The 24,486-nt window shown below is 42.2% G+C and overlaps 1 pseudogene across 1 annotated transcript in view; it reads right to left on the reverse strand.

Annotated features, from left to right (window-relative positions):
- The window catches only part of LOC111546773, a 24,573-nt pseudogene extending 361 nt beyond the window's left edge, over window positions 1-24,212 (reverse strand). Inside the window, exons 1-2 of the transcript XR_002732912.2 lie at window positions 23,959-24,212; window positions 22-1,064 (exon numbers count right to left, since the gene is read on the reverse strand). The product of XR_002732912.2 is annotated as a keratin, type I cytoskeletal 19 pseudogene (transcript). The remainder of the gene's footprint in view (window positions 1-21; window positions 1,065-23,958) is intronic.
- Window positions 24,213-24,486: the final 274 nt, after the last annotated feature.

Genomic DNA, 24,486 nt, shown 5'->3' on the forward strand with positions numbered 1-24,486 from the left:
TCCAACACCACTGATCAGTGCCTGGATATGCGCCAGCTGGGCTCCAAAGCGCGCCTCGGTTTCTGCCAGTGTGTCTTCCAAAGCAGCTTTCATGCTCAGCTGGGACTGCAGCTCAATCTCAAGACCCTGGAGGGTGCGCCGCAGGTCAGTGACCTCGGACCTGCTTATCTGGAGCTGCTCCGTGTGGCCAGCCACCTCCCGGTTCAATTCCTCAGTCCGGCTGGTGAACCAGGCTTCAGCATCCTTCCGGTTCTGCTAGGCCATGACTTCGTATTGGCTTCGCATGTCACTCAGGATCTTGGCAAGATCGGTGCCCGGAGCCGAATCCACCTCCACACTGACCTGGCCTCCCACTTGGCCCCTCAGCACACTGATTTCCTCCTCATGGTTCTTCTTCAGGTGGGCCAGCTCTTCCTTCAGGCCCTCGACCTGCATCTCCAGGTCAGTCCTGGCCAGGGTCAGCTCATCCAGCACCCTGCGCAGGCCGCTGATGTCGGCCTCCAAGCTCATACGCAGAGCCTGCTCCGTCTCCAACTTGGTTCGGAAGTCATCTGCAGCCAGACGGGCATTGTCGATCTGCAGGGCAATCCTGGAGTTCTCAATGGTGGCACCAAGAATCTCGTCCCGCAGGTCCTGGATGGTGGCGCAGTAGTGGCTGTAGTCGCGGGAGGGCCCGGGCCCCTGCTTCCGGTACCAGCCGCGGATTTTCACCTCAGCTCGCCGTTGGCGGCCTCCGGGGCGCGCACCTTGTCCAGGTAGGAGGCCAGGCGGTATTGAGGTTCTGCACGGTGAGCTTCTCGTTGCCCGCCAGCAGCCCGTCGGACGCGGCCAGGACGCCGCCATAGCCGCCGCCGTAGCCCCCGGAGGAGGACGAAGACACGAAGCGGGCAGAGGACACGGACACACCGCGGCCGCCGGAGCCCCAGTGCATGCTGGGCGCGCGAAAGGCGACCCCCGGCCCAAAACACACGGAGCCACCGCCCAGGCCTCCGAAGGACGCCGTGGCCTACGACTGGCGATAGCTGTAGGAAGTCACGGCGAGGCGGAGCACGGACCGAGCGACCCTGGTCCCAGAGGCTGCGATTCGCGGAAGGGCGGAAGGAGCCTTGTTTCTTGTTTTTTTTTTTTTCAGATGGAGCCTCGCTCTGTCGCCCAGGCTGGAATTCAGTGGTGCGGTCTGGGCTCACTGCAAGCTCCGCCTCCCGGGTTCCCGCCATTCTCCTGCCTCAGCCTCCCGAGTAGCTGAGACTACAGGCGCCCGCCACCACGCCCGGCTAGTTTTTTTGTATTTTTAGTAGAGACAGGGTTTCACCCTGTTAGCCAGGATGACCTTGATCTCCTGACCTGGTGATCCACCTGCCTCGGCCTCCCAAAGTGCTAGGATTACAGAAGTGAGCCACCGCACCCGGCCTATATTTAAAAAAATACAATAAAATAAAGTTTATTTGACTTTGATTCTGATGGCTGAAAAGTGTAGGAAGATTGGGCATCTGCATCTGGTGAGGGCTTCATGGCAGAAGGCAAAGGGGAGCAGGGACGTGCAGAGATCACCTGGTGAGAGAGGAATCGAAGGAGAGGGGATGCCAGGCTCTTTTTAACAACCAGCTCTTGCAATAATGAATGAATTGAGAGCTCACTCATTCTCAGGGCATTAATCTATTCATGAGGTCTGTGTCAGTGACCCAGACACCTTCTGTTAGACCCCACCTCCAACACTGGGCATCAAATTTCAACATGAGGTTTGGAGGGGCCAAACACTCAAACCATAACATGGGCCAAAATAGATTAATAAATGCTAAGTGATAATAGTGACTAACATTTACTCACCACTTACTATACACCCTAGCACTAAGATCAAAGCCTGGGGCATGGCTGCTGCTCAATAATGCACTCATTGGAGATTTTTATTATTTTTTAAATTAATATTTGCCCAGTAAGAAAAGAATGTAATTCCAACCATGGTTTTGGATGTAATCTTAAATGTTTACTATTAACAGCTTGCCTTATTTCCAAACTTGGGGGAAAACAGCATCCTCCATGAGTGGCAGCCTTGTGCGGTTTTTTCATCAGCACATGGATAAATTACAGCTTAAGGAGTGAAAATAATTTATTTCACCTCATCCATTATATCAGGTAAGAACAGGGGAATATATGCTATTTTGGGTGTCAGACTGTAAGTCACTGCATTAAATGAGAATATTGGTTTTGACCCATTCTTTTTCCTTTAGAGGTCTTAACCTAACTCTGTAGGGCTGTCAAAAGAGACTTACCATTTTAGTGAGAGGTGGAGACAGCTGGAATAAAAGCATGGTTTAGAAAGAGCCAGAAAGGTAGCAAGGAGAGGAGCACATAAATTTGCCTGGATGGGGCAGGGAAGGAAGACAAGAAGAGGAATACATTGAGCACCTGATGGTGACTTGAGAAATTTAATGTGGATTATAGTACGATGATAGATGAGCATGTTTGGTGGAGTGTTTTTAGCATCAATATGTAAAAACAACCGAGAGGCAAATAGCCTTTAAGGTGATCCTAGAAAATCTGAACTCTTCCTACAATAACAATGAAGGGGTCACTTGGTAAATGGTCTTGTAAGGAAATTCACAAGTAACTCTTTCTGTGGTTCTGTAGACAGAAAATGTGCAATGGGATTCAGAAATCCATGGGAGTCAACCTAAAATGAATGTGCTGAACTCTGCTCCACTCTCATCCTGAAGCAGAGAAGAATTACCATGGTACAGTCTAATTATCATGGTACAGTCTAATTATCATGGTACAGTCTAATTATTGGGGAGAAGACAAGTTAGGATTTCAGAAGACTTCAAAAGTCCGGTTTCTGTCTTACAGGTAAATGCAGTAACTAGAAATAGCCCAACAAAATATAGGCTAGTAGAAGTTCAGTTAACTTTGCTTTAATGACTATTTAAGAATCACATATAATTAGAAAATATGATGGGTTTATACTTAATGAATGATTTGAATTAGTTTTAATTTTAGGAACTGAAAGAGTTTTCATGTTGTTCCTTATCTTAGTCAAATATTTTGTGAGTAATATATGAGGATAAACTTCAGCCCAGCCTCTAGACCAATTATCATAAATTGCATATTTATTGCATCAGGTAATTGAATTCTTGGGCATTCTTTGTCCCTGCTCCCTACCTCCCCTAAGAGAACTGCCTCATAAATTTAGAACAAATCATCTTCGACAAATTGCACCAACTCCTAGTTTGTGAATTATTTGATGTATTCTCTTAATGTATAGTTTAGCTTAACTCAATATGTTAATTCAGTAAATGTGTGCCAAACTTTTTTCTCACAAAGGCCTAAGCTCCACAAAATTAAAAGACAAAAGTAAAAACAAAAACCTTTTCTCTCCTCCAAGTTAGTTAATGTGATATTAACTTGCCCTAAATAACATTTTCTATTGTCAAGGATTTCAAGTATGTTGAGAGTCTAAAATTTTTTTTAAATATTCTTAACTTCGTCCTGTATCACAGAGTCAAGAGGAACAGGGAATCTGGAGTTTAACCTCTTAACTAAGAATATTCTGGATAGTACAGTTTGGTTTTGTACACATACAATTACTAGCTGAGTGCCAATTGCAGATTCGTGAATAGAACAACTAACAGGAGAAGACTTCTTTGCCAAGCCATTAACTGAGTTTACGGTTGTCAAAGTAACTGTCATTGTGACCTGTACATAAAACCAAAATGATAAGGACATCACTGAAAACAAAAATTCTTGAACTTATGGTCACACAAAGAACAAGTTTTATGATTTGCAGGCTCCAGTGATTACATTAGCTGATTCTAACTTGAAAATTCATCAAATCCGTGTTTTACTGAATTGATTGCTAATTCATTTTAGAGAATGAGTAAATTAGCCCTATATGCAGGACTGGAATTGCTTCTCTCTACATTGCCACTACGTTCCAGGACAGGTAGGCATAGGCCTAGCATTCATTAGTAGTTATGATTTCTATTTGCATACTCCCTGATCCATCTCTGACAATCCCATATAAACTGCGTATAATCAATGAAGAATCATTATGTTGTGATCAGTCGTAATGTCATAAACTGCTATGAGATACTGCAACCAGCAATCTCAGGGTAGGAATGAAAGATGAAAATAGGGAGTAAAGGTGGCAGTTTCCAGAGGGTGAGTGAGGCCTCCCTCTTGTCTCTGCTCCATGATGGAAATTGATATTACCCAGGTGGATATTAACGAACAGCAGGAACGTTGACTGCATCACTACAATTAATGCATACTGGTGACTTCAAGTGTTAATTTGTTATCAATGTAACTGCATGAAAGTTATCAACATAATTTCCTCTGACTAGTGATTCAGTCTAGGGGAAAAACGATGAGGCCTCTGTGGTTAGTTATCAGGCATCTGTAAACTGGTTTTTCCTTCTGCAGATATTCCAGGCTGGCTTGAAAACACTAATGATGTACAAAGGCAAGGCTGTGATTTACTGAGACATACCTCTTGTGTAAACATGGCAAGGTTCACTATCACCTCCAGAAAGTGTCTTTCATAGGGTGACAACTCATGTTATAAATAGTGTTTTCTAAAACTCCAGAGACAAAATGAGCTGGGCTTGGGATTTGAAAACACACTGCAGACAGACCAGGGCAAATTAGTATTCACCGTGGAATTATCTCAGCTTCCTAATGATGCTAATATTTATTTTTACTTAATCGCAGAAAATGACAATGGGGCAAGGAAGACAATAAGTATAAAGAATGGAATTTGCCAAATAGAGAGAATCCAACATCCTGACCAATTTCAGCATCTCTTGGGAGACCTTTCTGTCAGCACTTAAAGGAAGGAAAAAGAGAGGCACCATTTTTCCTCTGTGCTTTTGTCGATTTCTTTGCTGGCTGTTTGGGCCTCAGACTAACCCATGAGTCATTCTGCATAAAGGAGGATGGGGTGGGAGGAGCGGAAATGGAAGCATTTCTCTCTTATCTATTTGCAAGGGCTTTATTTGAAAAAGGCTAAATATAATTGAAGCTAATATTATTAGCATGCATCAACTCTCAGATTTTTTTAAAGATCCATTTGTTTGATAATGTTCATTTTCATAAAAGCTCTTGCATGAGTTTGATGCTTTTAACTTTCACTCTATTAACTGAAAGTAGTCAGGAAGAAAACGAATATTCCAGAGCAGCAATGGGTTCTTGTTTAAAGATTTCTCCCAAATCTCTGAGATATACCACTAGTCCCATTGTTGTTTAGGCGGTGGTGGGCTGTAACTCCAGCTAAATAGGACCGAATGCTTTATCTTTAGAATGATGCCCCTCCCCTAAATACCCTATATTCGGAAATGCTGAAGAAATGGTTTGACCATTTGTAACGTTTTTATTACCAATCTACTAACGGTTACGCATTTGTCTTAATATTTCTGGAAACTTCTTTACTTGAAGACAGCAGGTTGCATGTCCCACCAGCAGAGCAACTGGGTTTCATGCAAACAAATGTGTTCTGCCAATTTTAGTTTTTGAACAGAGTAGAAAAGAGAGGAAGATGACCATCTATTCAAGGAAGGGGGAGAGGAAAGGATTTTAAGTGTTGAGGATGTGTTCTCAAATAAACAAGCACCAAGAGCACAGAAGCAACAAGATTTTGAGGTCAAATGAACTTAAGCTATTTTCAACTGCTGCTTTTTTGAGACAAGGAGAAGATCTTTAAGGATAAAATTATGCCCTCTAAGTTTGTCACTTAACTCACCCCTTCTTTGGAAACAGATAAGTGAAAACAAGATGATGGGCCTGGTGTGGTCGCTCACACCTGTAATCCCAGCACTTTGGGAGGCTGAGGCAGGTGGATCATTTGAGGTCAAGCATTTGAGACCAGCAAGACCAACGTAGTGAAACCTCATCTCTACTAAAAATGCAAAATCAGTGGCATGTGCTGGTGCATGCCTGTAATACCAGCTACTCTGGAGGCTGAGGCAGGAGAATCACTTGAACCCGGGAGATAGAGGTTGCAGTGATCCGAGATTGCACCACTGCACTCCAGCCTGGGTGACAGAGTGAGACTCTGTCTAAAAAAAATAAAATAAAGTAAATGTGATGGAAACCTAAAGTCCATGAACCTAGTAGAACATAAACATATTTTCCAAATAGCCAGAAAAACTTCAATATTCCTAACCCTTTTTAATATCAGAGAGAGGAGGAGAGAGAGGAAGTGCTATACACTTTTAAAACAACCAGATCTTGTGAGAACGCACTCACTCTCACAAGGATAGTACCAAGGGAGATGGTGCTAAGCCATTGATGAGAAAGCCACCCCATGATCCAATCACCTCCCATGAGACCCCACCTTCAATTCTGGGGACTATGCCATTCAGGATGACATTTGGTGGGGTCACAGCTCCAAACCATATCACAGACATTGCTTTGAACTGGAGACACATGTACGTTTGTCCTCTTCTGCACATAAGCAAGTTCTTTCTTGAGAATATATAGCTAGTTGAATTGTTAGGTCTTAAAAGTTGTGCATCATCAAATTTAGTAGATTATGCCACATTGTTTTCCAGTTTGTTTGGACCGATGTGTGCCTCCATCAATGCACGAATGATGCCATTGACCATATTCTCACAATCCCTGATATTGTTAGTCTAGTTTTTGCAAGTTTGGTGGATGAAAAATAGAAGGTATCGCATTGCATTACATTTCCTTCATTGCTAATGAGAATGACCATATTTTCATAAACCTATTGATCATTTTTGTTTCCTTTTCTATGAATTATCTTTTCATTTCTTCCTTTGCCCATCTTTCTACTGGGTAAATAGAAATATTTAGACAGACATTGCTGTCTACCTACACAGTATCTAAAAATATTTAGACAGGACAAGTATTTTTCTTTTGATAGTTTTTTCTTTGGTGATATTTTTATTATTTGCTAGATATATTCCAGATATGAATTCTTTATTAGATTACGTGTGTTTAAAATATATTTTCCTTACATAATTATAACTTATTTTTTACTTCTCTTTTGATGAAAAGAAATTCAAGTAATTAATATAGCCCACTTACCAAACTTTTGTTTTAGGTGTGTCTTTTTAAAAATATCACTCCTATCTCAAGTTCATAAAGATATTCTTCAATTTGTTTTCTAGAGTTCTAATTTTGATTTCTACACTTTCACTCTTAACCCAAAGAAGATTGATTTTTATATGATGTGAAGCACTTTCCTATTTTCTTTTCTTTTTCACACAGCAACCAGTGTCTTAGCACTACTTATTGTATTGTTCCTCCTTTAATTCTATAGCCAACTTGTCAGATCTACCACTAATGCTATTGGGATTTTGATAAGAATTGCATTAAATTCATAGACCAATTTACCAAGAAGCAGCAACCACAAATATGGTATATCTCTCCATTTATGTGTCTTCTTTAATGACATATAAGTCATTACATTTTTAAAATAAAGTTTAAAAAATTGATCCATAAATGTCTTGAATTATTTTATTAGTTTTAGTTCTTCATGCCTTTATTTTTATTATTTAAAATGTTCCTTTTCTAACTTATTACTGATATATAAAAGGGCAATTAATTTTTTGTTTAAATATTCTATTTTATTCTAATAATTTGTCTTTGTTTCTTCTTTTCTAATTTTTATATGTAAATTTCCCCCTAATCTTTTGTCCATTGGCTAGAACCTCCAGGATAATGTGTGTAAGTGATGACATGGGCATCCTTGACTTGTTCCTGATTTCAACATAGAATATTTATCACAGTTAAGTGATATTAAGCACTCTTTGCAGTGTCACCCTGTGTCCTACCACTTTATACCTAAACAACCTAGGGCATAGATAACACTGTATCTGTTATTGAGTCTAATTATTTTCTGTACATCCCCAAATTCTCTTGCCAAAGAATAAGAGTACATTCCCCAAATGCTAGTGCCCACCCAAGTACCCCCACTAAATCTCCAAACTAATTATAACTAAAACATAAATTATCATCTTATCCAGCAAAAGAACAAAGCAGTTTTTAAGACCAACAGGGCATTACTTGAAACCTTCATGTCATTTTAGACTCCTTCCTCTCCTTTACTCCAAAATCCTATTGGGTCCCCAATCTTATCTTGATGGTGGACATGTATCCCTTCCTGCAACAAACACGTTCATGTGTATATTTTCATCTCATGCTCTCTCTCTCTCCCCTAGGTTAGTTTCACCCTCTTAATTGGTTATGTTTTTCTTATTCACATTTTGCTAATTAAATGAAGCTTCACTGTGGCTTTATATGGTAAAGAACAGCCTGGAGAGTAAGAAAACTTTTGTGTTTGTTTAAACGCATTTCCAGGATATTGATATCATACTAGCCTCATTCTCTTGGGTACATACAGCACACAAAGGAGCTGTGACAGTAGACCTCACATTTTCTTTCATTAATTTGTACAAATTAAAGCTGCTGGTGTTATGTCAACCACTATTATTGATCATCTCCTTAGTATAGGGCACTGGGTGAGGAGCCAAGGGGATATAAAGACGTGTGAACAAGAACCTTGTAAGTCTAGACAGGACACAATCAATTAGTTCTATTGGTTGAAATTACTACTATTTGAAATCTTTGTTGTTACATTTATGGAGACTAACAGCTAGAATTGTTAATCCTCTTTTGTCTCTCTTGCCGTTAGCCTTTTCATTAACTGGACCTACTAATGTACTACACACACTCAGTTCATAAATCTTAGTCACAGATGCAATCATTTTTGTATCCTAGTTCAAAAGATGTTTTGTTTCATCTCTTCTTTAACCTTGAGGATAACAAAACAGACAGCAAGGGCCATTGTCCTTGAGAGCCACTCTAAATGCTTTTGTCTAACCTCCTTAAATGTATCACACATCTCCAAGGATAATGATTTTACCAACTGCTTAAAGAAAAAACTTCCGAAATATTTTCCCTCAAAAGGTGTTGTCATACCATATGCAAACGAAATGTGAAAAGTCTCACTTTCCATGTTGGAGAATATACTATTTTTTGTAAAGCTAGAGGAAAAAATTAAAAATTACTGTGCTGAAAAGATTGCATCATTTGATTCTCTTGCATTACCAGGGAACTGGGTGAGATTCTTATTGTTTGAGGACACTCCAGGAGAGGGAATAAATTATGCAAGTAGCCCTGGCCATCAGGGCTGGGGCACCTGGAAGCAGGTCTGGCAGGTCCATTCTCAGTCCACCACACGACCTGTATGAGTCAGGGTTCGTGGGAAAAATAGAACCAATTTGATGTGTATAGAGAGATTTATTTTAAGCAACTGGCTCATGTGATGATAGAGGCTGGTAAATCCAAAATCTTCAGGATAGGCAGGCAGCCTGGAGACCCAGGAAAGAACTGTAGTTTGAGTCTGGAGGCTGTCTGCTGACAGAGTTCCCTCCTACCCCAGGGACGTCAGTGTTTTTCTCTTAAGGCCGCCAACTGATTGGATAATGCTCACCCACCCAGCTTGTGAGAGGTCATAAGATTTACTCAAAATCTACTGATTTAAAGGTCAAGAAAAACTTCACAGAAACATCTCGAACAATGTTTGGCCAATTATCTGGATACCATGGCCTAACCAAGTTGACACATACAATTAACCGTCAGAGGGGTGCACCAAAATCTCACAAATCATCGCTAAAGAATCTACTCATGTAACCAAATACCACCTGTTCCCCTATAGAAAAACCTATAGAAATAAAAAAATATTTTATTATAGAAATAAAAAAATTTTTAATTAACCGTCACAGGACCCAGATGGCTTAATTTCTCACTAAGAGACACTTATTCAAGATTTTAGGGACTGTGGCTGAAAATGTGGCACCATGCCAGCTCTGTGGCACATTCAGGCATCTGTCCTTGGTGATTACCCTGATATAACTTGGCAAGCAGTGAAGACACTGTCATCATGTTTATGGGGGCCTATGTTTCCAAAAGAGTGTGAACCCAAGTCTGAAGAAAACATTAAGCAGGGGCTCTGAATGTGATATTCGACACTGGTCCTTTCCAACTCAGTCTACTTTTCCGGAAATTATACTCAACTCAACATTAGCCAAAGACTCATGTTCCATTTCCTTTGTTTCATTTTATCACATATACCTCTTTGTAATCATAACATATCTCTTTTCCTTTGCTTATTTTATCATAATATACCTATTTAACAAAGAATGGTGAGGAGCTGAGGGAGTATAAATATGTGTAAACAACCTTGTAGTCTAGATACAACATAATCAATTAGTTCCATTGGTTGAAATCAAGATTATTTGAAATCTTTGTTACATTTATGGAGACTAACAACTAGAGACTAACCTCTTTAACAAAGAGGTATATTATGGCTTGCAATGCAAACTTACACGCATTTTTCAGATAAAATAAGAGACTTCAGGGAAAAGTTTTTCTTTTCATAATGCCTTTTTTTTTTTTTTTTTTTTTTTTGAGATGGAGTCTCATTCAGTGGCCCAGCTGGAGTGCAGTGGCATGATCTTGGCTCATTGCAACCACCGCCTCCCAGGTTCATGCCATTCTCCTACCTCAGCCTCCCAAGTAGCATCACCATGCCCAGCTAATTTTTGTATTTTCAGTAGAGACGAGGTTTCACCACATTGGCCAGGCTGGTCTTGAAGTCCTGACCTCAGGTGATCTGCCTGCCTCGGCCTCCCAAAGTGCTGGGATTACAGGCATGGCCACCATGCCCAGCCCATAATCCTTTTGGACTATGTGTCCCAGTCTTTCTCAGAGACAATTCTTCAACTTATATTTTTTGCCATTAGACACAACAATTTAAGAAGAATTTCTGTGACAGCTTCACCTTGGTCATCTTAGAGCTCTTAGCCACCTTGAATAGGAAATTTCCCACTGGCTAGCTTATGAAGCTGAACCACAGGCTGACCACTTAGCATTACCAGGACAAGACAGTTTCAACCTCCTTCAGTGAAGAAGACAGGGACACAGTTGGGCTAATTCATTCTTCGCCTCTGCTTCCTGCCTCCCGTCCTGGCTGCTGAAAGATAACAAAGAGAGATATGAGGAAATGTGAATGCTACATAGCAATCCATCACTGATATACAAGCTTAGGACAAGCACACTCTGCAGAAAGAAAAACAGCTTAAGACATTATTCATCCAACAAATATTCATGGAGCACCTATCATACATCACTAGCATTCTACTAGGCACCTTGGTCATGGTATGCATCTTGTTTGGTTCTTGCTGTCAGGAGGTTTGTTGGTATTCAAGCAGACATAAAAGTATAAGACAGTAGCATAAGCTTCATCCTAAGCATATTTGCTACATAATTGAATTTGATCATCCATTTTAAGGCTTAGTGAAAAACCAATTGTAGAAAGCCTTTAATTTAAAATGGAAAAACTCAGTGATTTCCTCCTACTGAAAATTTAGAGGGAAAAAAACCCTTATTATCTAATAAATTATCTTCATTAAAGATGCATTAGTAATCAATCTTCATAACATCTGGTGACAGCTACATTGCTTATTTTAAAAAGCAACAGAATCTCCTTTCTCCGAGCATGCTTTTTATGGTTTTTCTGAAAGAAACGTATTAAACTCAGCCATAGAAGAAAGTAAACTACTTTACAATAAATTAGTGTCTCATAAATAAGAATATGCTTAGCATAATATTTTAATGGCTACTTTAATTTAAGGCGTAATATATCACTGCCCAAAATGTCTACTGCAGAACATAGTTCTTGCTGTTGATGGGCAAACCCTAGAAAGAAGACGGCATGGAGTTTATTTTTCCTACTTTTCAAACTGAACAACAGAAGATCGTAAAGTGCTTTGTGGACTCTCCACAGCAAATGGCATTTTCCTCCTGCCTTGGAAAGCTCATGCACACCGTTGTCCTGGGATGCCCATTATTCATCGTTAAAAAGGCAGATGCTTCTGAAGGCTCATTGGCTCTTGTAAATATATACTGACATGTTGAATTTTCCTCTTTTAGAGACCTCAATGTTCCTATAGTTCTTAGCACAAAGTATCAAAAGATCCAAAAAGGATCATAAAAACCAATTAGCAATGGATTTGTTTTGGCTACTTTCAGACAAATGGGTCATTTCTATATTTGGCTGCTGAAGAGGCATTATGTACAAAGTGAAAGAAGCCAATATCCCCACAAAGTGATTCATAATTCCTTTCAGAAGCCAACGGCCCACTTTACTCTCTCAGTGCCCCAAGGTATTTAGTTGAAAAGAAGTGCATGTACAAAGAAAGCTAAAGAGCTGCCGTATTACATGACCTCCAGCCAAGTGACAAGAAAGTGGTCATAAAAAGGGTTTGAGAATAAGGGATCATTTAAGGCATTGGAGAAAGATGAGGTAGGGGGGTTCACACAGTTGGGAAACTGGAACTCAGAGGAAAGACAAACTGTATTTGTGGAAATAATAATAAATATGTCATAAATGAATGAAGCCAAATGAAGAAAATAAGAGAGTTCTCTCTCATATGTAATAACGTTCTCTCCTTCTGCCATACTGTGGTTTCAATGTGTTCCTTCCAACACTCATGTTGAAACGTAATCCCTATTGTGTTGGTAGTAAGAGGTGGGGCCATTTGGGAAGTGATGAAATCACAAGGGCTCTGTTCTTATGAATGGGTTAATTCCTTATAAAGGTCTGGAGGGAATGAGCTTAGGCCCTCTTTGCCCTTTCTCTCTTCTACCGTCTGAAGATGCAGCAAGAAGGCCCTCAGCAGACACCAAAGGCCAGCACCATGACCTTGAACTTTCCAGCCTCCAGCACTGTAGGGAAATAAGTTTCCATTGTTTATAAGTGACCCAGTCTGTGTCATTTTGTTACAGCAACACTAACAAAGATACCCTGCCTTGCTTGCTCTCATTCTAATCAAGCCCAGTGTATTCTTCTTTCCTTTCTTTTCTTCTCTGTAGTTTCTGTTTCTCCTGAGTGCACAAGATTGTTCCTCATTGACTTTTGAGGTCACTCTCCCACGGTCACTGGATGAATGAACACCTGATTCCACTTCCCAATTCCACCACTGACTGGACTTGTGATCTTGAGCAAATCTGTTACCCTCTCTGAACCTTAGTTTGATCATGTGTAAAATAGGAACACCAGCACACACCTCATATGATGAGTACATTTCATAATTTCCCCAGGATTGCTGATGTCAGCCCACAGTTGTGTATTTCAGTAATTTCTAGGGAAATTACATTGACCAGGAATGGAGTTGACATCCTTGACCCCTGATCCTTGAGGCCTGACTGCCTGTCAGCTTCAGTTCATTTACCACCTGCTCTACACCTTTCTGTCAACACTGACACTGCTTATTTCTGAAGTTCCTAAACCTGTCTGCTCATCAGAATCACCCAGAAACCTTTCAAAAACTATAAATTGCAAGGACTATTTAAGTTAGAATTTCTCAAACAACTGCATCAGAATCTAAGGGTGTGAATAGGGTGGGAATTGGAGTGTCCGTGTGCATTTTTTACAGAAGTTTTCAATCCAGGAATTCTGATACGTCATCAGGCTTGGGCCATGTTCAAGTTCTATTTCCCAGAGTGGAAAACTGGCCTAGACTAATGTCTTCTCCCTACAGCCAAATCACTGCATGACCAGTGATGTTCTAGAAGTCCACCTTGGTGACTTTCCTCCCACTGGAGTTGACTGAGTCCTCTTCTTCCCCATTGCATGTGTCTCAAGCCTGCTCCCAGCTCTGCTCTTCCCAAACTGTCTCATCCTCTGCATTTAACTCTCTCAAGCCCAGCTTTTCCATATGTCAGAACAACCTCAGCCTCTTGCACATGCCCTCCTCTGAACTTTAGACATTTGATATCCTAACACCCAAGGTTCATATCTGACTACGTCTAGTGGTCCCATGCTTAGCTCTTAACTCCAAGGTTACATGGTTACTTTCTCCCGAGACTTCTGTTCTTTGCACAGCATCAAGCAGTCTTTCTAATTAGCCATATAAATCCAGAGTATTGGTTCGCCTTTCCTGAATCCACCATAAATGCCTTCCATCCCTTTGCAGGAACCCAGTATTCGGGTATCTTTAACCCTGAAAAGCAGATCCAGACTATTCTGGGTTTTCCTGCAAGTGCTGAGTTAATGGAACACAAATGCTCTCTTGGCAAATGCCTTGGGAAAAGCATGAGCAATTCCTCAATAGAGCCGACAGGCTGCACCCACACAACAGTGGAGCACCTTTTTCACTACCAGACCCTCCATGACCCAGAGACAGCCTTTGCCACTGCCAGTTTAAACTTTGATACTCTGTTCCTCTCATTCATATTCCCTGTGTAGTTAAAAATACACCACACACAGACACCCACACACATGCCCACACTGACCTGAAAAGAAGTGCATGAAGGCATTGTGTGTGTATGTGTGTATATGTATGTGTGTGTATGTGTATGCAGCTCATAAGCCTGGTGCCAAAAGAAATGTGCACCAGAAACTATGTCAGCAGTTGTGAGGAAGGAGCTGCCTCGGGCACCTCTCCAAGGATAACGAGTTCGCAAGGGAAGCTGGGGGTAAGCAGGTATTTGGATGTTTTCGGTTGCAAGTTAGTAAATATCCAATTCAAATAGCTCAAGCAATAAAGATATAAAACGAGAAGATCAGAGAAAGGGTGATTGCTCAATTGCTGCGGCATTTCATTGATACATCCAGGTTCTGTCTGCCTTTTTGCTCTTCCTCTTCCCAGTGTGGTAATATCTACTCTCAGGGCTATCAGATGTCTGCTGTAAATCCCAGCATCATTTACAGTCACGGACTGGTGCCTCTCCCTGTGGCTCCCTTTTCATTAGGAAGTCAACCTTTTTTTAAGACTCCCACGCAGACACACACAGCATCCTTTCCCCCTCGTGTTCCCCTCCGCCAGGACTGGACCACAAACACAAGTCCCAGCTTGAAGCAAGTCTGGGAAAGTGAATATCCGGCAAGTGTATGTCCCTAGAGGGAAGCTGGATCCACCAGGAAAGAAGCAGCTTCAGGGCTGAGGCAGGGACAGAATGGGTGGTGAGTAACAGCCCACACTGGGTGACCCAGGGACTCAGGAATGAATGAAGAGAACAGAAGCGTGTTTCCTGCCTGTCACTTGGACGGTCTCTCTTCCTATTGCGCCGGAAATCACAAAGCATTCCAGTAGTCTCTACATATCCAGGCATAGCTCAGAGGTGAAGGTCCAGATACCCAGGCCTCACCATTTTTGGTCACTATCTAAGGACATCAAAAGCACTTCACATCTTTCTAGGCACCAAAAGAAACCTGGGAAGGCATTCTCTTTTTAAGTACATATCCCACACAGACACACAAATTCTATAAAGGCCTGAAAGGTCTGCCCTAGCTCAGGTTGCTACAGCAAAAATACCATTAATTGGGGTCTTAAATGATAGATATTTCTCCAAGTTCTGGAGGCCGGGAAGCCTGAGTTCAGGGTCCAGTATGATCAGGTTCTGGTGAGACTCCTCTCCCTGGTTTCAACAGTCAGCTTCTCGCTGTGTCCTCACCTGGCAAAAAGAGGGGGAACTAACTCTGTGGCCACTTCCCAAAGGGCACTAATTTCACTCATGAGGACTCTGCCTTCATGAACTAATCACCTCCCAAAGGCTCCACCTCCACACCCCATCACATTGGGGATTAGGGTTCCAACAGATAAATCTGGAGGGATGCAGTCAGTCTACAACAAGGTCAAAGTGAAAAGAGGAAAGGAGGTGGTAGGCAGGGCCTGGACTCACAGCCCACCTTCTGGTTAATAGTGGCAAGAGTCTGCCAAGCATACTGAGTCATGCCTGAGGCTCACCTGGGCTTCCAGACAGGACAGCTAAACTGAAAGAAAATGAATGAGGGCACCAACTATTAAAGAAATTAGTTTCAATCTAGAGCTGGTGAAGCCTGCAAATTTGTGGATAAGGAAAATTAACAAGGAGTGTTAGCAAGTAATGGCTGAAGCAGGAACTTGGAAGTCAGAATCTGGGCTTAAGTCCAAACCCTGGCCCTGGATCATGGTGCAAACTTGGACAAGGCCCTCTGGATGGCATAGGGCTGCCAGAATGTCATGTAAACGATGTGGGGCATGTTCTGAGTCTGCAGTGAGAAGAAACAGGAATTATTCGCAGATAGAGGGTGCTGACATATGTAGGCAGCTCAAAAGTTAGCTCAAAAGTCTAATTAATTAGCTCAAAAGTCTAATGCTCATTGACACCAGTGTAAATTGGGCAAGGTATTACAGTGTTTGGCAATTCTACAAACTTCCACGGCAGTGCTACTTCTATGGAGAAGAGAAGGGAGCCTTCTGGACCCCACTGGCCCTCCTCACATGCTCCATTTAGTCCTTCTCTGCCCTTCCACACAAAAACTGTATCTGATAATTTTATGGGGTCGGGGACCTCACCAGTCTTGCTCCCTTAGTCCCCTGAAGCACTTCAGCATCTTAGGACTGTTTCCAGTGCCCTGCCCTTCTCTAATTCTTGTGCTTCTTCAAAACTTACCTCTCCTGCCTACCATTACTTCTGAGGCAGAGAGGTCACCTAAGTGCTGTCAAGCAGCGGAGGTTACTAGTTGATTCAGGGTCAAGAAGTGTCCCATCATCCTCTCCCTCTCCCATGAAGTATCTTCCATGGAGTATTTTCTCTTTACAGGGGCCTTCTGTCTACATACAGGAAATTCAATCATGGGAAGACATCTACTGTCCTTGAAATCACTACTCCTGTCTGTCGCTAAGGCAAGATTTTTCTCGAGAAATTATCATTATTTTGCTTTAGATGCAGTATAGCAAAGTGGATGAAAGTGCAGGGCTCCAAGGTCACAGTCACTGAGTTCAAATCTTGATTGTCTTAGTCCATTTTGTGCTGCTATAACAATACCATAGACTGGGTAATTTATGAACAATAGCAGTTTATTGGGCTCATGATTTCTGGAGGGTGGGAAGTCCAAGATCTAGGGGTTGCATCTGGTGAGGGCCTTCTTGCTGCATCTGCCTCATAACACGGTGGAAGGCATCCCATGGTGAAAAAAGCATGTGAAAGCAAGCAAGAGAACTCACTTTTATAACAAACCCATTTTCATGATAATGACATTAGTTCATTCATGAGAGCTCTTCCCTCACCTTTAATCACCTCTTAAACCTTTAACCTCTTAAACATTCCACATCTCAATACTGTTGTGTTAGATTTAAGTTTTCAACACATGGACTTTGGGAGACATATGCAAACCATAGCACTTTTTCTACCATTTGTCACCTGTGTAAACTCTGGCAAGTTATTTAACATTTCTGTGCCTAAGTGTTTACACAAGAAAGAAAGAGACAGACAGAGATAGAGGCAAAAAGGTTGCTAGTAAATACTTCATTGGAATGATTTGAAGTTTTATTGAATGTTAATGGACTGAATGTTTGTATGCTGAAGACCTAAATATATACATTGAAGTCTTAAGCCTCAATGTGATGGTATTTGAAGTTGGGGCCTTCAGGAGGTAATTAGGTTTAAATGAAGTTATGAGAGTAGGCTCCCCCATGATAAGATTAATGTCCTTATAAGAGGAAGAGACACCAGAGCTCACTCTCTCCACCATGTGAGGACACAGTGAGAAAGTGGCCATCCATAAGTGTCTCTCAGCCCCACTTGCCTCATTAGGGCTGACTGCTTACCCTGTCTACTGAACTGGGGCCAACAAGAACATTTCTCACTTTATATGACATTTCGGTCACCCACAATAGACATCCCTTCTGAATATGAGGAACATCATGAAAAACATCACAAAAAAATGTTTTTATATATTCCCCTTGGATTTCTATGGTCCCTTTCTTTCAAGGAGTGTAGATCACTTTCTAGTATCTGTGTAGCATTCCTGTGCACCAGGCAAGAAAAGACATGATATGTTCTGAGAAACGAATTGTTAGGAGATTTTGTCACTGTGCAAACATCATTGCGTGTACTTACACAAACCTAGATAGGATAGCCTACAATACACCTAGGCTAGATGGTATGGCCTATTATTGCTCCTAGACTGCAAATCTGCACAGCATATTACTGTACTGAATACTGTAGGGAATTGTGACATGATGGTAAATCAAAATATGGTATTATAATCTTATAGTACCACCCATCATATATGAGATCTTTCATCAGCTGAAACATCGTTATATGGCACATGACTGTTTATAATACAAAGAAATGTAAGCTGACAAGGTATTTGGCAATATTAAAGAATAGTTAATTTTTTTAGATGTGACAATGATATTGCAGGTTTTTTAAAAAAGAGTCTTAATCCTTTAGAAAGACAAAATAGAATCTCTATAGATGAGATAGCATCTGGGACTTGTTTTGAAATAATTGCTCTGTGGGGAGGGAATAAATGGAACAAGATTGGCTGGGTGTTGATAACTGCTGAAGCTGGTGATGGAAACACTGGATTCATAACATCGTTCTCCCTACTTTTAGATATACTTAAAATTTGGGGCCAGGCACGGTGGCTCACACCTGTAATCCCAGCACGTTGGGAGGCCGAGGCAGGTAGATCATCTGAGGTCAGGAGTTCAAGACCAGCCTAGCCAGCATGGTGAAACCTCATCCTTACTAAAAATACAACAATTAGCCAGGCATGGTGGCTGATGCCTGTAATCCCGGTTACTCAGGAGGCTGAGGCAGGAGAATAGCTTGAACCCAGGAGGCGGACATTGCAGTGAGCCAAGATCACACCATTGCACTCCAACCTGGGTGACAGAGCAAGACTCCATCTCAAAAAAGAAGAAATCTGGACTGTAATTTTTCAAATTTAAAATAAACATACATACTCTTTTATACAATAATTTCACTTTTGAGAAATGATACAAATTATAGACAAATTCTCCTTTTAAAATTATTTGTAATAGAAAGAAACTAAGTTTGTCTTTCTATTTACATTGCAGTAATTCCTTTCGTTATAACATGTACCCTTTGATTATGTCAAGGAGCAATTTTTAAAGACATGAAAATGTGCTTATTCTTTATTAACTAAAATATATATCAAGATTATAATGTCTTAAATAAGTGAAATATATATTACATAAAAGACTGGATTTATTTCTTAATAAGGCCATGATTATTATTAAAGGGCATGTATAATTATGGTTAAGATTGCAGGTTCTAGAGCGAATTGGAGCCTCAGCCCAGCCACGCAACAGCTATGATCTCAGTCAAAGTACTTTGCCTCCGTTTACTAAACTCCCCAATGGGGACAATGATGGTACTTACAAAGCATCTACCTAATAAGTGCTTAATAAGTCTTGGCTATTATTACCATTCTCAGTATCAAGCATATAATAAATGCTGAGTATTGGTTGCCTGAAAATTGATTATTGGTATGGATCGTACTGTCAACTTGAAATAAAAATACGTAGAGGTGAGTCTCCAAGCAAAAAAGATTTATTTAGGAATGACCAAAGAAATAGGATTACAATTTTGGACAGATACAGAAACCAGGGTGGTCTCTGGCATGTCCAGAAAACAAAGGAAAGTTAGAGTTTTACTGGGGAGAGAGGAGGGTATACAAGTTGTTTTGAAAGAAAGCTCGTTGGTGTTGGCGTCATCTAACAAGAGCTGGCAAATTCTTATTGACAAGTGTCCGTAGTTGCTAGGTCGGACTTGTAATCTTGGAGTTATGGTTAAGCCCTTGTAGTTTTGAACTGGGCTTGTGAGACAGTTTTTGAAACAAGCAGGGGTTCTTGTATAAGTGGCTAGCTGTCTTTGTGCTGCTAATTTGCCTTGAGTGACTCATGTAGTAAGCTGCAGTTTGAAAATATTTCTTGTGATAGTTTCCATTATCAGGAAAATTGTACAAGATAGCCCTCCATGGCCTTTTGGCTCCATTTGCTAGGCTTTGACACAAGGGACTCCATTTTTGTTATGACAACTTTCACACCACAACTGACCGTTGAACAACATAGGGGCTAAGAGGCTGACCCTCTGCGCACTAGAAAATCCATGTATAACTTTTAACTCACCAATAACTTAACTAATAGCCTACTGTTGACCAAAGCCTTACCAGTAACACAACCAGTCAGTTAACCACATATTTTGTACTTTACATGTATTATCTACTGCATTCTTGACAATAAGCTAGAGAAAATAAAATGTTATTGAGACAATCATACAGAAAAGAAAATCTATGTCCTATTCGTTAAGTAGAAGTGGATCATCCTCAAGGGCTTCATCCTTGTCGTCTTCACCTTGAGTCAGCTGAGCAGGAAGAGGAGGGAGAGGAGAGATGGTCTTGCTCTCTCATGAATAACAGTGGTGGAAGAAAATTCACATCTAAGTGGACCCGCACTGCTCAAACTCATGTCAAGGGTATTTATAATTTTCCAAAGGGCTGTTGCCACCTTATTGCATTTTATTTTAATAACAAGAGTCAGATGATAACTCTTCACAAAATGAAGATGAAAATTTAGCTACAGAGAAGTCGGCCAGACTTTCCTGAGTGACCTTGGTCATCTGCGGGTGATTCGGAATCTCCCTATCTCAGCCCCCTGGCTTCGCTCGGCCAAGACTCCTTCTCCACCAGCAATAAACGGCACCATGTGGCTGACTGTTCACCGCTGCCCATCAGGCCCAGACATTATTTTTAATCCCTCTGCTCTAACAGATAATGGTTCCAAATTCCAGGACTGGAGCGATAAGAGCTCCCCTGCTAAGCACTCATAAGCCAGATGCCATTTAACGTGCCTGGGGCCGCCGATAACTGATAGTACTCCACTACTCCAGCTCAATTTAATTTCTCCTGCTTCTGCTCGCCTTGTCTGGGCACATTCAGAAGGGTGTTGCTCTGACAGCCGTCTTGATTCTGATGAGCTTTGTCTGCACCCGATTAGCATTCTATTTCTATGCAAATAAGCACTTGCCTCTGTGGCTCCTGGATTAATGGACACTGTGAATTGGAGCCCTGGTCTTCAGAATCCAGAGAGCTGTGGAATATAAGGGGTGGATGGGACTTTACAGAATCAGAAGCCAAATGTCTTCATTTTAAAGATGAGGAAAGTGGGGCTGAGAGTGACCTAGTGGGCTTCCCAGATGCATATTACTAATGAGTGCAGTCAGTCCCAAAATTTGGATCATCATAGCCCATATTTTTATCTCTATGCTATAAACCCCAGTTCAGCTGAAAAAAAGTCACAGATTTCTGATTACCACCAATTATTCACTGTGTGTGTGTGTGAGAGAGAGAGAGAGAAAGGGAGGGGGAGAGGAAGGGAGAGAGATGCAAAAACAGAGGTAGCAGTGCGTTTCTCCGAACTGGAGGACTCAATCCTTTCAAGGGAGTGCTCAGTTAATAAGTTTTAAAAAACTTCTATTTTTAAAATAAAAGTTATATTTAGTAAATGCATATGTTTAAATTATTGACCATTTTTATTTGCTGAACAGTTTCATTCAGCCGATACTAAGAGAACAAACACATACTATGAAATGAATGAACAACAAATATTTTAATGTAAAAGGAAAGGGAAGGCAGGGGAGAAGTTACAAGTCAAAGGGAAACATAAAAGAAGGGCATCTCATTTGAAGATGAAACAGAAGGGAACAACGATGGCTTAATAAAAAAGTAAATTATTATAACTGACATCCACCTCCCATAAATAACGGCAAATCAGTCATAGTCCTCACCTCCATCTACCAGTGCAGATGCGCAGGGTCAAAACAGGGCACAGAGAGGACAAAAGTGGCCATGCTCTCCTAGACAGAAGGAGATTGAGGAGCTCTGCAGCTGCAAGGATCCTGATGCCACCCAACACTGAGGGACACACAAGGATCCTAATGTCACTCAACACTGAGGGACACGCAAGGATCCTAATGTCACTCAACACTGAGGGACACGCAAGGATCCTGATGCCACCCAACACTGAGGGACATGCAAGGATCCTGATGCCACCCAACACTGAGGGACACGCAAATCATAATGTCACTCAATACTCAGGGACAAACCGGTGTTGCCTGTACACAGGTCTTCTGGAAGGAAACAGTCTTTTGAGGCATAGCTGATAAATACTGGACTGGGCCTGACAGTGTCCAGCAGAAAACTGATTGTAGCACTGAGAATATCTGCAAATGCTTGGGAGTAATTTTGGTGATCATGACAACATGCCTGGGAGAGAAATTCCAACGCAAGGCACTAGTTTTAGATGGCAGGAGGGCTTTAGTGGGCGAGAAAGCCACAAAAGGCTGCAATGGATGTAAAATGGGCCTGCAGGGATAGTTCAGAGGGGCCCAGCAAGACCCCGCTGGATTCACACATGCAGTTTGCAGAGCTGTGACCCCTGTGCGCACCCAGGTCCATATGCTGATATGCTTGGGAACTGATCAATGTTTTTGGTGTCAGAATGAGGAGAGGAAAGTCATGTGCGCAAAGGAAAGAAAGGAGGCTGAGCCTGAGACAACCTGGCAGCTGTCCTCCCCCTTCCTCCCTGCCCCACCCCATCCCACCCAGACCAGATTTGAGTCCTAGAAAGAAGTCACATAAGAACATGAAGTAGCAATGTTAAAGACTGGGCAGCTGTGGTGGCGGGAGAGGGGGTCTCCTTCTACAGAAGGCAATGAAGGCACCTTTCTAATCACTTTACATACATGCTGTCACTTAGTTTCCATGACATAATAATAGTAGGTACTTTTATTATCCATATTTTACAGATATGGAAACCAAGGCACAGAGAAGGTAAGTAGTTCTCCCAAAGACACAGAGTAAGAGGTGGAACCAAGATTCTAGGAGAGATGGTCAACTCAAACACTAAGCAATGCTGCCTCGGCCACACAGACAACCATGCTCCCAGTGCCTGGGTAACACAGGAGCCCCTCGTCCCTTTCAAAACCACTCTTCCCAGAAACTTCAGAGGATTCTTGGCATCATTAGGACCGTGAAGGCAAGCAGCTTTCAGGATGTGGAGTGGAGGAGGATCTCACAGAGGCCTTGGGGCAGGGACGGCAGTGGCCCCTTGGCCAGGAGCATGGAGCAAACAGGGCAGTCAGGCTTGCTCCTGGTGAGAAGGTGCCGCCCACTCAGACACACCACACACCCAGGGCCATATCCAAATTGATGGCCCATCAGAAATTAGGAAGCCATCCACTGGAAAGATCTTTTCCCCAGCAACAGGTGCATGAATATGTGCTGTGTGTTGAATGGAAGGACCGAGTTCCCACCAGAGGATCCAAGGAATGGGACTGGTTTAGTCCTGGCCTCACCATCTCCCTTAAAAATGCCAGTCGATGGGACTCACTCATGCTCCAAGCTCTCGAAGGAGATAGTCAGAAAAAAGAGAAAGAGAAACCCCGTAATGTTCTGCCTTCATTCTTCCTCCATGCCCAGACATTACCCTGACCAGTGTTCTTCTCGCCTTATGTCAATATCCTTAATACCTCAAATTATGGGCATTTAAGGGAAGGAATTAACCAAGCTAACCTAGTCAAATGACCACCAACCTCACTGAGCCCCAGTGACTTAGGAACACTCTCTGGGCTACCAAGATAGAGTAAAAAACTGTGCACTTGGTGGAATGGGAGATGTAAAATGTGAAATGGTAGATTGCGTGCACCATTAAAAACAAGGAAGCTGGACACAGTGACAAGTGCCTGTAGTCCCAGCTCCCTGGGAGGCCGAGGAAGGAGAATCACATGAGCCTAGAAGTTTGAGGCCAGCCTAAGCAACATAGTGAGATGGTTTGCCTTTTAAAAACCAAAGGAGAGGAAGCCAGCCAGACCTCTATCACTTCTACTGGAGTCTGGGTTTCTCACCAGGCGTGTCCAGTGTCCTTCATTTTGGCCATCAGCAGATTATGGAGTCTGTTTTGGCAGAGGGAGCTGGTCCGAGGTGCCACCCAGGGAGAACTTAGCTCTGCCCCTCTCTCAAGACCCAGGTGAGGATGTTTTCTGAATCTTCCCACAATCAGGAGAGAGTAGTTCCCCCAATGCAGCCTGCTTTGTGTCCGCAAAGAAAACCAGCGCATTATTATTCCTCTGTCATCCTACAAGTTGCTGAGCCTTGAAAGCTCCAACAGAGGCAGCTGCTGGAACGTGGCTGCGGGGGCAGTGCCACATCTAATTGCTTCACACGTGGCTGCCAGTTTATGGGTCCTTCGCTCTGCATTTAACACTGTAGCTGCTGATGGACTTTCGCTGTTGGAAAATATGCCCCGGTCCTCTGCACGCTGTTTTATAACTGATGGGGGAAGATGCTCTCTCATTTGGTAAATTGTATCTGGCCTTTCCAGCTCAGTGGTCATTAACGTTTGTTCTCATCCAATGGGCAGATTCAAAAAAATACAGCTCTCATTAGCTCCTGCTCAATTAAGAAAATTGCTCATCTGCCCCCATGACTCAAACACAGCTTCCTAGCTGGAGCTGTTTGAGTTCCACAGCTGGAGAGACTGGGGAGGTCATCCAAGCCATCTCTGATGCTTCAGCCCCCAGCCCCAGCAACATCCAGACTACGAATCCCCTCCAGCACCTCCTGCCTCATTCATTCCACACCTGCCTCCTAATGAGCGAGGACTACAA

The sequence above is a fragment of the Piliocolobus tephrosceles genome, chromosome 4, assembly GCF_002776525.5.
Source record: "Piliocolobus tephrosceles isolate RC106 chromosome 4, ASM277652v3, whole genome shotgun sequence".
Lineage (NCBI taxonomy): Eukaryota > Metazoa > Chordata > Mammalia > Primates > Cercopithecidae > Piliocolobus > Piliocolobus tephrosceles.